This window comes from Pseudophryne corroboree, chromosome 6 (assembly GCF_028390025.1).
Source record: "Pseudophryne corroboree isolate aPseCor3 chromosome 6, aPseCor3.hap2, whole genome shotgun sequence".
Taxonomy (NCBI): Eukaryota; Metazoa; Chordata; class Amphibia; order Anura; family Myobatrachidae; genus Pseudophryne; species Pseudophryne corroboree.
Window position 1 is genome coordinate 364,837,039 of NC_086449.1, and position 13,797 is coordinate 364,850,835.

Below are 13,797 nucleotides of genomic sequence, written 5' to 3' on the forward strand. Positions count from 1 at the left end.
TTTATACAAGCAGCTATTGGGGAAAATTCACTCAGTGATAGTGTTAATCCCTACATTATATAGCGCTCTGGTGTGTGCTGGCATACTCTCTCTCTGTCTCCCCAAAGGGCTGTGTGGGGTCCTGTCCTCGGTCAGAGCATTCCCTGTGTGTGTGCGGTGTGTCGGTACAGCTGTGTCGACATGTTTGATGAGGAGACTTATGTGGAGGCGGAGCAGATGCCGATAAATGTGATGTCGCCCCCTGTGGGGCCGACACCAGAGTGGATGGATAGGTGGAAGGTATTAACCGACAGTGTCAACTCCTTACATAAAAGGCTGGATGACGTAACAGCTGTGGGACAGCCGGCTTCTCAGCCCGCGCCTGCCCAGACGTCTCAAAGGCCATCAGGGACTCAAACGCCCGTTACCTCAGATGGCAGACACAGATGTCGACACGAAGTCTGACTCCAGTGTCGACGAGGTTGAGACATATACACAATCCACTAGGAACATCCGTTACATGATCCCGGCAATAAAAAATGTGTTACACATTTCTGACATTAACCCAAGTACCACTAAAAAAGGGTTTTATGTTTGGGGAGAAAAAGCAGGCAGTGTTTTGTTCCCCCATCAAATGAGTGAATGAAGTGTGAAAAAGCGTGGGTTCCCCCGATAAGAAACTGGTAATTTCTAAAAAGTTACTGATGGCGTACCCTTTCCCGCCAGAGGATAAGTTACGCTGGGAGATATACCCTAGGGTGGATAAGGCGCTCACACGTTTGTCAAAAAAGGTGGCACTGCCGTCTTAGGATACGGCCACTTTGAAGGTACCTGCTGATAAAAAGCAGGAGGCTATCCTGAAGTCTGTATTTACACACTCAGGTACTAGACTGAGACCTGCAGATAGTGCTGCTGCAGCGTGGTCTGTAACCCTGTCAAACAGGGATACTATTTTGCGAACATAAGACGTCGTCTTATATATGAGGGATGCACAGAGGGATATTTTGCCGGCTGGCATCCAGAATTAATGCAATGTCCATTCGGTCAGGAGGTTATTAGAGACCCGACACTGGACAGGTGATGCTGACTTAAAAGGCACATAGAGCCATATAAGGGTGAGGAATTGTTTGGGGATGGTCTCTGGGACCTCGTATCCACAGCAACAGCTGGGAAGATTTTTTTTTACCTCAGGTTTCCTCACAGCCTCAGAAAGCACTGTATTATCAGGTACAGTCCTTTCGGCTTCAGAAATGCAAGCGTGTAAAACGAGGGAAGAGGGAAAAAGCTGCACCAGTCAGCCAGTTCCCAGAATCAAAATTCTTCCCCCGCTTCCTCTGAGTCCACCGCATGACGGGGGGGCTCCACAGGCGTAGCCAGGTACGGTGGGGGGCCGCCTCAAAAATTTCAGCGATCAGTGGGCTCGCTCACAGGTGGATCCCTAGATCCTTCAAGTAGTATCTCAGGGGTACAAGCTGGAATTCGAGGCGTCTTCCCCCCGCCGTTTCCTCAAATCTGCCTTGCCGACAACTCCCTCAGGCAGGGAGACTGTGCTAGAGGCAATTCACAAGCTGTATTCCCAGCAGGTGATAGTCAAGGTGCCCCTACTTCAACAAGGACGGGGTTACTATTCCACACAGTTTGTGGTACCGAAACCGGACGGTTCGGTGAGACCCATTTTATATTTGAAATCCTTGAACACATACATAAAAAAATTCAAGTTCAAGATGGAATCGCTCAGGGCGATTATTGCAAGCCTGGAGGAGGGGGATTACATGGTATCCCTGGACATCAAGGAGGCTTACCTACATGTCCCCATTTACCATCCTCACCAGGAGTACCTCAGATTTGTGGTACAGGATTGCCATTACCAATTCCAAACACTGCCGTTTGGACTGTCCACGGCACCGAGGGTCTTTACCAAGGTAATGGCAGAAATGATTATACTCCTTCGAGAAAGGAAGTTTTAATTATCCCGTACTTGGACGATCTCCTTATAAAGGCGAGGTCCAAGGAGCAGTTGTTGGTCGGAGTAGCACTATCTCGGGAAGTGCTACAACAGCACGGATGGATTCTATACATTCCAAAGTCACAGCTGGTTCCTACCACACGCCTACTGTTCCTGGGGATGGTTCTGGACACAGAACAGAAAAAAGTTTCTCCCGCAGGAGAAAGCCAAGGAGCTGTCATCTCTAGTCAGAGACCTCCTGAAACCAAAACAGGTATCGGTGCATCACTGCACACGAGTCCTGGGAAAAATGGTAGCTTCTTACGAAGCAAAATTTCCATTCGGCAGGTTCCATGCAAGAACCTTTCAGTGGGACCTCTTGGACAAGTGGTCGGGATCGCATTTTCAGATGCATCGGCTGATAACCCTGTCTCCAAGGACCAGGGTATCTCTACTGTGGTGGCTGCAGAGTGCTCATCTTCAAGAGGGCCGCAGATTCGGCATACAGGACTGGGTCCTGGTAACCACGGATGCCAGCCTTCGAGGCTGGGGGGCAGTCACACAGGGAAGAAATTTCCAAGGACTTTGGTCAAGTCAGGAGTCGTCCCTACACATAAATATTCTGGAACTGAGGGCCATTTAAAATGCCCTAAGTCTGGCAAGGCCTCTGCTTCAAAACCAGCCGGTACTGATCCAATCAGACAACATCACGGCAGTCGCCCATGTAAACCGACAGGGCGGCACAAGAAGCAGGATGGCGATGGCAGAAGCCACAAGGATTCTCCGATGGGCGGAAAATCACGTCTTAGCACTGTCAGCAGTGTTCATTCCGGGAGTGGACAACTGGGAAGCAGACTTCCTCAGCAGACACGACCTACACCCGGGAGAGTGGGGACTTCATCCAGAAGTCTTCCAACTGTTGGTAAACCGTTGGGAAAGGCCACAGGTGGACATGATGGCGTCCCGCCTAAACAAAAAACTAGAGAGATTGCGCCAGGTCAAGGGACCCTCAGGCGATAGCTGTGGACGCTCTAGTGACACCGTGGGTGTACCAGTCAGTTTGTGTTCCCTCCTCTGCCTCTCATACCAAGGGTACTGAGAATAATAAGAAAACGAGGAGTAAGAACAATACTCGTGGTTCCGGATTGGCCAAGACGAGCGTGGTACCCGGAACTTCAAGAGATGATCTCAGAGGACCCATGGCCTCTGCCGCTCAGACATGACCTGCTGCAGCAGGGGCCCTGTCTGTTCCAAGACTTACAGCGGCTACGTTTGACGGCATGGCGGTTGAACGCCGGATCCTGAAGGAAAAGGGCATTCCGGAGGAAGTCATTCCTACGCTGATTAAAGCCAGGAAAGATGTAACTGCAAAGCATTATCACCGCATATGGCGGAGGTATGTTGCTTGGTGTGAGGCCAAAAAGGCCCCAACAGAGGAATTTCAACTGGGTCGATTTCTGCATTTCCTACAAGCAGGAGTGACTATGGGCCTGAAATTAGGCTCCATTAAGGTACAGATCTCGGCTCTGTCGATTTTCTTCCAGAAAGAACTAGCTTCACTACCTGAAGTTCAGACGTTTGTTAAGGGAGTGCTGCATATTCAGCCCCCTTTTGTGCCTCCAGTGGCACCTTGGGATCTCAACGTGGTGTTGAGTTTCTTAAAATCACATTGGTTTGAGCCACTTAAATCCGTGGATCTAAAATATCTCACGTGGAAAGTGGTCATGTTATTGGCCTTGGCTTCAGCCAGGCGTGTGTCAGAATTGGCGGCTTTGTCATGTAAAAGCCCTTATCTGATTTTCCATATGGATAGGGCAGAATTGAGGACTCGTCCCCAGTTTCTCCCTAAGGTGGTATCAGCTTTTCACTTGAACCAACCTATTGTGGTGCCTGCGGCTACTAGGGACTTGGAAGATTCCAAGTTGCTGGACGTAGTCAGGGCCTTGAAAATTTGTTTCCAGGACGGCTAGAATCAGGAAAACTGACTCGCTATTTATCCTGTATGCACCCAACAAGCTGGGTGCTCCTGCTTCTAAGCAGACTATTGCTCGCTGGATTTGTAGCACAATTCAGCTGGCGCATTCTGCGGCTGGACTGCCGCATCCTAAATCAGTAAAAGCCCATTCCACAAGGAAGGTGGGCTCATCTTGGGCGGCTGCCCGAGGGGTCTCGGCTTTACAACTTTGCCGAGCTGCTACTTGGTCAGGGGCAAACACGTTTGCAAAATTCTACAAATTTGATACCCTGGCTGAGGAGGATCTTGAGTTCTCTCATTCGGTGCTGCAGAGTCATCCGCACTCTCCCGCCCGTTTGGGAGCATTGGTATAATCCCCATGGTCCTTTCGGAGTTCCCAGCATCCACTAGGACGTCAGAGAAAATAAGATTTTACTCACCGGTAAATCTGTTTCTCGTAGTCCGTAGTGGATGCTGGGCGCCCGTCCCAAGTGCGGATTGTCTGCAATACTTGTACATAGTTATTGTTAACTAAAGGGTTATTGTTGAGCCATCTGTTGAGAGGCTCAGTTGTTTTCATACTGTTAAACTGGTTATGGTATCACGAGTTATACGGTGTGATTTGTGTGGCTGGTAAGAGTCTTACCCGGGATTCAAAATCCTTCCTTATTATGTCAGCTCGTCCGGGCACAGTGTCCTAACTGAGGCTTGGAGGAGGGTCATAGTGGGAGGAGCCAGTGCACACCAGGTGACCTAAAAGCTTTCTTTAGTTGTGCCCAGTCTCCTGCGGAGCCGCTATTCCCCATGGTCCTTTCGGAGTTCCCAGCATCCACTACGGACTACGAGAAATAGATTTACCGGTGAGTAAAATCTTTTTTTTTCTCTGATTTAGTCACCATATCTCTCCTTTATCTCTTCTGGTGCTGACTACACTGCGCAGGGGTTTGGGGATATAGTGCTGCTAATAATTGTACTGTGTTACCTCATACTGCAAGTTAAGGTGTGTACACACGGTGAGATCTTTTCTTCCGATTCTGACTATATATAGTCAGAATCGGAAGAAAAGATAGTGCAGTTCGCAAGGTGACAGTCACCTTGCGATCCCGAGCCGATGCGCGGCCCCGCGCGGTCGGCAGCTGCAGAACAAATAGACTGTGCAGGCAAGTCAATCTTGACTACCTCTATAGAAGAGATAGTCAAGATTGACCCTTAGCCAAAATCGCACAGTACCAGGACCGCAAGCACACTCATTATGTGCTTGCGATACTGGCTAAGTGCCGACCCGGCCCCCCGTCGCACAGTGAGAATCGGTTAAGTCCGAATCTCAGTGTGTGTACACACTTATATAATGTCTGCTTCTGAGGGTAACGGTTCTGGGACGGAACACACTGCTGGTGTTGCTGAAGCCACAGGCACATATGGGGAGAATATAGCAGCTGTGGGCTCTGGTTCTGGGGGCTCCTTGCCCCCCAGTGGGACTGTGGCAACGGAGGCACATTCTGACCCTCCGTAGGCCACTTTTTCCACGCTTCTGCATACACTAGTTCATAAACTAACACCACTTTGGGACCCCCAATGCTGGTACAACAGTATGTGGTCCCTGCAGCTAACCCGCCGTGGGCGGACGATTTATCTGCTCAATTAAAGAAGTTGAACCAGTCCCTGACTACTAAAAAGTCTGACCAACGCTCACCTAAGTCCAAGAGTTCCTCTAAGCGAGCGCTCGTCTCCTCACAATCCACTGCTGTCACTGACATCTCGTCTGATGAAGACAGCATATACACTGACCCCACAGGTTCTGACTCGGATTTGGCTGATGGGGAGGGTAGTTCACATGTGGATGCTCCTGATCTTTTGGAGGCTATTAAGTTAATTCTGCAGATTACGGATGATCCCGAGCCATCCGTTCCTCCTAAGAAACCAGATAGGTTCAAGCGTCAGAAGGTGATTAAACAAGTTTTACCTCACTCTGACCACCTAGTCACTACCAAAAAACATTTTTCAATACATTGTACAATAATTGTACATTTGAATATCTACTTGTCATTATTCTGACTGTTTCTGCTTTCAGAGCTAGTTATTACTTACATTATTACAAAAAACAGTAATAATTGAATGCAGTGACATTAATTTATGATAATAAAGAGTGGACACATAGACCTACAGATACAACCGGCCCTTTGATGGGGACCAAACTGCTGATGCGGCCCCCGATGAATTTGAGTTTGACACCCCTGTCCTAGTGGATATACGTCAGGAACCCTGGCAAAGCCCGGGTACGAAGTTTGTGCCTCAAAAGAAGATGCTGGCTCGCTATCCCCTCGCGCCAGAGCTGTGTAAGAATTGGGAAACGCCTCCTCCAGTAGACTCACATGTGGCTAGGATGGTGGTTTCCTCGGCTCTACCTGTCACTACCGTCACATCTTTAAAAGAGCCTAAGGATAAACGTGTTGAGGGTTGTCTAAAAGCGATTTACACCCTCACGGGTGCTGCACAAAGGCCCACTATTGCAGCTACATGGGCGGCAGAGGCTATTGAAGCATGGGCCTTGGAGTTAGAAGCTGAAATCTCCTCTGACCATGCTAGACAATGCTTGTCATATATCAGGCCTGGCCAACCTGTGGCTCTCCAGCTGTTGTAAAACTACAAGTCCCATCATGCCTTTCCACAGTTTTGCTATTAGGGAATGCTAAAACTGTGGCAGGGCATGCTGGGATGTGTAGTTTCACAACATCTGGAGAGCCACAGGTTGGCCAGGCCTGCCATATATTGTCACAGCTTCTCGCTATATTAAAGAGGCAGCTTCTGATGCCGGTATCCTAGCAGCCAAGGCCTCTACGAAGTCAGTCCTGGCTCGCAGGATATTGTGGCTGAGATCCTGGTCTGTGGATCTGGACTCTAGAAAAACCCTGGAGGTACTCCCTTTCAAGGGGGATATTCTGTTTGGGGAGGACTTAAATAAGATAGTGGCTGACTTGGCTACTGCCTGTCTGCCTAATACAGCTCCTTCTGTGTCGAAGGCCAAAGGCACGTCCTTTCGCCCCTTTCGTCCTTCAGATAAAGCAAAAGGTCAGGCGTACCATAAGCAGGCCCGCACTTCCAAACCTGGTAAGCCGAAGCCCAAAAGAGCCTGGGCTGCCCGTCAGCCAGCAGCCAAGACCGATAAGCCTGCCGCATGACGGGGCGGGCCTCCCCCTGGGGGATCCCAGGGTGGGGGGCAGGCTTCTAGGGTATACCCAGGAATGGTTTAAGACCACTTCAGATGCCTGGGTACGGGAAGTCGTCACTCGAGGTTACGCCATAGCCTTCAAAAACCGACCCCCTCATCGATTTTGCCAGACAGACTTCCCGTCGGACCAGACAAAGGCAAACACTCTGCATTCGTGGTACAGACCCTCCTGGATAAAGGAGTCGTAGTACAGGTGCCTCTTGCTCAGAGGGGCCGGGGGTACTATTCTCCGCTGTTTCTAGTCCCGAAACCAATGGGTCCTCCCGGCCCATTCTCAACCTCAAGGCACTGAACAAGTTTGTGGGTTTCCATGTTTCGTATGGAAACCCTTCGCTCTATAGTTCTGGCCTTGGAACCTGGGGACTACATGGTCTCCCTGGACATACAGGATGCTTACCTGCATATTCCTATAGCAGGGTCACATCAACCATACCTGAGGTTCGCTATTGGCAACCTCAGTTACCAGTTTCGGGCGTTACCTTTTGGTTTAACAACGGCTCCGAGAGTCTTCACCAAAGTTATGGCGGTGATGACGGTGGTACTCCGCCGTCAAGGGGTCAGGATACTGCCGTATCTGGACGACTTGTTAATCCTGGCAAATTCCCCAGATCTTCTCCTGTGTCATCTGGATATGACGGTCCAGTTTCTACAAGCCCACGGGTGGCTCATCAACTGGAAGAAATCCTCCCTGGTCCCAGCTCAGAGCATGGTGCATCTGGGAGCGCTGTTGGACACTCCCAACCAGAGGTGGTTGTTGTCTCAGGAGAAAGTCCTGAAACTTCAGGACAGGATTCGTTGCTTCCTTTCTCGTCCGCAAGTGTCGATACATTCGGCGATGCAGGTGCTGGGCCTCATGGTGTCCGCATTCTACATGGTGGAGTATGCTCAATTCCAATCTCGCCCCCTCCAGAAGCTGATTCTAGCCAAGTGGGACGGCCTGCCTCACTGGATCAGATCTCAAATGATCTCTTTGACTCCGGAGGTCCGTCTGTCGCTGCTCTGGTGGCTCCAGGACCGACAATTGTGCAGGGCCGTCCCTTCTGGATATCCAACTGGGTCCTGTTGACGACAGATGCCAGTCTAAGAGGTTGGGGTGCGGTGCTGGAGCAGCACTCCTTGCAGGGTTGGTGGACCAAGGAGGAATCTCTCCTCTCGATAAACATTCTGGAATTGCGGGCGATCTTCAATGCGTTGAACCAAGCCCAGCATTTGATTCAGAACCGTGCAGCTGGGTGATGGGGTCAGCCTTGCGCTATCTAAATTAATTAATTAGGCTCCAAGTTTCAGACACACAAAGTACATCCAACACTTTGAAAAAATTGACACATAAGAACAAAAAACAAATGGTCTGAAACTAGCGCTGTGCAGAGGGTGAATCTGACACTCTGGATATAACTTGTACCACCAATACAACAGAGGAGTGTATATGATCCTTCTCAGGAGAAACTAAGAGACCGTGTTCTTTACTTCATTGGAAAGGAACTTACATTTAATTCCTTTCCCGTGTGCCCGTAAAGGTATCTTTAAACACTATCCTCTCTTCTCTGGTGGGAAATATTGCTGTGCAGTATAGAAAGATGAGACACTTACATGAGATTTCTGTCCCGCATACACGTAACAGGTTCTTTAAAATCCTTCGATCCCCATAAAACTGACGTCCTCCACAATCTTCACAAACAGGTTTATTCCACAGTTCACATAAAACATGGACAGAAAGAAACAGGTGTGGACAATCTTCCGATTCAGCTGGGAAACCAGCAGGATGGAAAATGGACTGGCACCTCCGTCCCGGCTGCAGTCACAGGATCGTGGTGCAAAAGCTGGATACAGTCCTAGCGGTGTCTCCCAAATGTCTCTCCGGTAAAATGACAGTCCTCCTGTACCGAACGGCTTCAACGCGTTTCTGTGAATACTTTCACCTTTGTCAAGAAGTGCCGTTCTGTTACTAGTCAGGGGTTTTATCCCTCCCCAATCACATCACATGACTGGTATTAAAATACACCTGTGTGGCTGGTTTAAACCACACAACTAAAACACATTACAATCAAATAAAACAAAGGCCACTAATAAAACAGCCGACTTTTAGATCCAGGTATTAGAATCCAGCGTAGAAATGGATAAAAAAAATACATAAGAATTAAAAATGCCCTTATATAAAAAAACATTGGGTGTAATGGTATCCCATAACAAGTGGAGACCGGAGTCCCAAAAAAGATCAGATGTGACAACATCTATATAAGTCACTAAGTGCAAACTTTAAAAAAACGCTGGTAAGAATGAGCCATACACACTGAAAGTAAATGTCGGCTTTACAATTAATTTTATCTTCCGTGGTTACACAACCCGTCCGAGAGGACAATAGAAAATCCGAAGGGGAGTAGTATCAAATATAGGAGGGTAAGATACTCTCCACAGATAATACATCAACTGGGTAAAAATAATTTATCACATCCAATATCCCATCAAACTGCTAAGACAATGGAACAAAACATATCAATTAAACCACTCAAACAGCTGGTTTTAGGTCTCATCTTCTTCCATTTGAGACATGTCCCCAAATTGCGTCCAATCCTATAAGTCCACTGATCCGTCACTCCTGTATTTAGTATCCGGTAGGTATCAAGTCCATCAGTGATAGTGAGATCTGTATACACTCAAAACCAGTACAGACATACATAGAAAAATAAAAAAATTAGTGTGTGATATTATAAAAACCACTTGGTTTCAAAATCCATATTTAACCCTAATGGTGTTAAAGTTTTCAGCTGGTAAATGGTTTGCATTTCTAGTCTGGCCAAAGTTTCCTCCACCCGTCTTCTCCTCCAATTCCCTTTAGCAATTTTAATCCCGCAAAAACTTGTAAGGTCTTTAATGTCACATGCATGTTTTTCTTTAAAATGAAGCGATACACTGTGTAATTCAAAACCCTTTTTGATGTTTCTGACGTGCTCACTAAGACGTTCTTTGAGCATTCGCCCTGTTCTCCCCACATATTGTGAGCCACATTTACATTCTAACAAGTAAACGACATTCTTGCTTCCACAGGTAATGAATTCCTTTATAGGGAAACTCTTTTTGGTTTGGAGGTGAAATGGGTAACCTTTCTCTCTGTACTACAATGTTTGCACATGGTGCACATCCCACACCGTTGAAAGCCCTTGGTAAGAACCCGGGTCATTCTTTTATCAACTGGGAGTGCACTCTTTACCAGACTATTTTTCAAATTATCTGCCCTCCTATAGACAAACCTGGGCTTCTCAGATATATGTTCCTGTAACAATGGATCTTTGGTTAAAATTTTCCAATGCCTATTAATTATTTTTTTTATTTATAAAACTGGATGTTTTTTTGCAACTATATACAGTGGGAGGGATCCTTACTGAGGATCAGAAAACCTACATTAAGTTGGATAATCCATCCATTCCTGTACTCTATGTGCTACCTAAAGTACATAAGAGTCTGGAATGTCCCCCTGGACGGCCCATAGTGGCAGGGACAGGGTCTATTACCTCTAATTTATCCGAATTTCTTGATTATAGGATTAAACCATTAGTGGAAAAAACTAGATCACATCTGAGGGATACTGTTTCAGTGATAAACAAATTATCTTCCATTAAGTGGGAATCGGATTTCCTCCTGGTGACTGCAGATGTAAAATCACTGTACACCATTATTAGTCATGATTTGGGAATAGAAGCTGTTGAGTATCATCTTAGGAAAGAAGTACACAGTGAAAAGGAGATTGAGTTCATTAAAGAGGGGATTATGTTCATTCTCCAAAATAATTTCTTTTGGTATGGGGGGGGGACTTCTTACAACTCCTTGGAACAGCGATGGGCACTAGGTTGGCACCCAGTTATGCTAATTTATTTATGGCACACTGGGAGGACCTATCCGTATGGACCGGACACCAGTGGGATGCCAACCTAGTGCTCTGGGCCAGATATATAGATGACATCATATTTATCTGGAAAGGAGAACAAGGGACCTTAGCCTCCTTTTGCCAATACCTCAACTCTAACAATAAAAATATTGAATTGTCATTCCAAATTAGTTCCTCTGAGGTTAATTTCCTGGATTTAAAAATATACCCATCAGGAGATATGATATGCACTGAGAATTACATCAAACCTACTGATGGTTACTTTCAAAACTTATATATGAATTACAATCAGTAGGTTTGATGTAATTCTCAGTGCATATCATATCTCCTGATGGGAATATGCACGACCAACTTGCACCCAGCCCCAATTGGCCCGGTACCAAGGGACTAAATGAATTAAATTAAAATTAAGAGGGTGGTACCTTTCCTTAGTCGTGCAGAAGACAGTCCAAGCTGGCAAAACTCCTTCCAGCCAACGCGTTTCGAGTGAATACTCTTTATGAAGGTTGGTAATCAGTTCAAGGTTTGAGACTTTTATAGCAAACCCACGAGTGTCCTTGCGTTGTCACTTCCGGTTCCGGAAAGGACCGGAAGTGCGAGTCTGTGATGGTTAAATGTCCTTTATCCGTGTCTAAATGAAATAAAATAGATGTCTTAAACGTCCCTGGTATATGGTGTCCCATTTCCTTTACCCAAAAGTAATGAGGAAGTTCTGGTTAGCATTATTCTATAAATAAAAGCCACACCTGGAAGCGGCCTCTAAGTATCCTGGGTGATGTAGTTTCGATGGACACCGGAAGTCTCATAGAGAGCTGTGGGGAGTGCTGTGTAACAGGATTAAGCTGCGGCTGGAAGTTGCCCCCCAGGCATTATGGATGTAGTTTCCAAGAAAAACAGAAGTTCTATGCAGAGCTGAAATCAGCGCTATGTAGCTGAATTGAGTTACCACAGGAAATCTTCTCAAAGAATCCTAGTTAATGTAGTTTATATCAGAGGCCAAAGTTCTGCTGCATATATCACACTTTTAAAGATGTAGAACGTAGTTCTCCTCTGTTTTAACTTAGATTCCATCTCCATACTGTAGAGTATATATAAATTAGGCTAAAAAAGAAAAGCATGAATTAGAGTTACAAAAGGATTTTTTTGTGTTTAATCAGATGAAATAGCACTCATTATAAAATAGTACTCATTAAAATTAAATTTCAATTAGGAATTAACCTAAACAAAAAAGGAAAAAGCTAGAAATAAAATGGATATTTTTTACGGACTTGTTTAGAGGAACCATTTTAGTTCGAAATCATGATTGAGTCCAAGGGGAGTTAATGTCTTTAATTCAAAAATAGTGCGCATTTCAGTCATACGCAGCCGCTGCGGGCTGGGGAGCGACAAGTAGCTCCCGGCCAGCACGCTAAAGCTGCGCTGGTAGGGAGCTACTCTTGAAGTGCAAAGGCATCGCCGCTGTGCGATGCCTTTGCACTTCTGCAGGGGGGACTAGCCTGTGCTGGGCATCCCCCAGCATGTCGGTGTGAATGATCGTAGCTGTGCTAAACTTAGCACAGCTACGATCATCTCGGAATGATGGCCTAGGTGTATAAAACATAAATGCATTTTGTGTATAGACTTTAAATCCATCCCCAAGATCTCATTATGGAAAGCATATATTCCAAAATACGGGAAAATCTTACTTCTGGTTCCAAGCATTTCATGTTAGGAATGCTTAACCTGTACTTGTTACAATCTTACCAATGTCTATTGGTCCATAAAAGGATTGTCAAACATATTTTTTTTTTTTTAATGTAACAAACATTGATTTATAAATGAAATCTGTAATCTGCCTCAAAATTCTGTTGAATTTATTTTGTTCTTTGTCATTCATGAGGAAGTGGTGCCCCTTTTTCTGGTAAGATTTGTGAATTTGGTACACTATCATATCTGTAGACAGGTGGTTTGCTAACGTATTGGCTAATCTGGTACAGGCACTCAGCGTGACAGAGGGCCCAAAAGTATGACTGATTGTGACCCAGTCGCAGCGGGTTAGGTACGTGTTACCGCTGCTGGGGATCCTGGCGGTCAGCATATCGACCGCAGGATCCCGGCAGCGGGATGGGGTGAGCACAACAAGCCCCTTGTGGGCTTGCTGTGCTCGCCACACTGTGGGCTCGGTGGCGAACTGTGTTCGCCACAGGTTCTATTCCCACTCTGTGGGTGTTGTGGACACCCATGAGTGGGAATAGTCCCTGCTAGTCTGCATTTAGAAGGGGCAGGATGTAGCCGTCAGTAATGTGACCTTCGGTTTCCGCATCGTCAGTCACAAAACTACATCACAGTAATCACATAAGGCAACGCCCTTTAATTCTCAAATTTGCATTAGTTTAATGGTAGGGCTGTTCAAGCCATGATACTTAAGATGGTACACAATATATTGGCTGATATTGCAATAAATTATCGATTGCAATGACCATTACTGCGTGCCTCCAAATCCACCCAGTTCCTTGTTTGAATTGGGTGGTCTCTTACCATCAAATGGGACAAAGCGGTGTAGTTAGTAGTTACTGCAGGCATGCAGTGTCCTGCGGGTCATGTAGTGTGTACCGCAATGACATTTGCGATTGGATTGCATAGGCCCTGTGTACCCAGCTTTAGAACTAAAGGTTTTACTGTTCAGAATGTGGTCAAAGCTGCTTTTCAGGCAAAAATTACGACAGGTATTTGAAAATGTAAATTACTGATGTGACCATTTTTATTGTTTCTGCATGAGGTACTCCCCCCCCCCCCCATCCCCCCCCCCATCCCCCTTTCTCCTCTTC

At 46.4% G+C, this 13,797-nt stretch overlaps 1 protein-coding gene across 1 annotated transcript in view; it reads left to right on the forward strand.

The window, feature by feature from the left end:
* The window catches only part of SND1 (staphylococcal nuclease and tudor domain containing 1), a 1,401,087-nt gene that overhangs the window by 40,171 nt on the left and 1,347,119 nt on the right, over positions 1 to 13,797 (forward strand). The window lies entirely within an intron of this gene.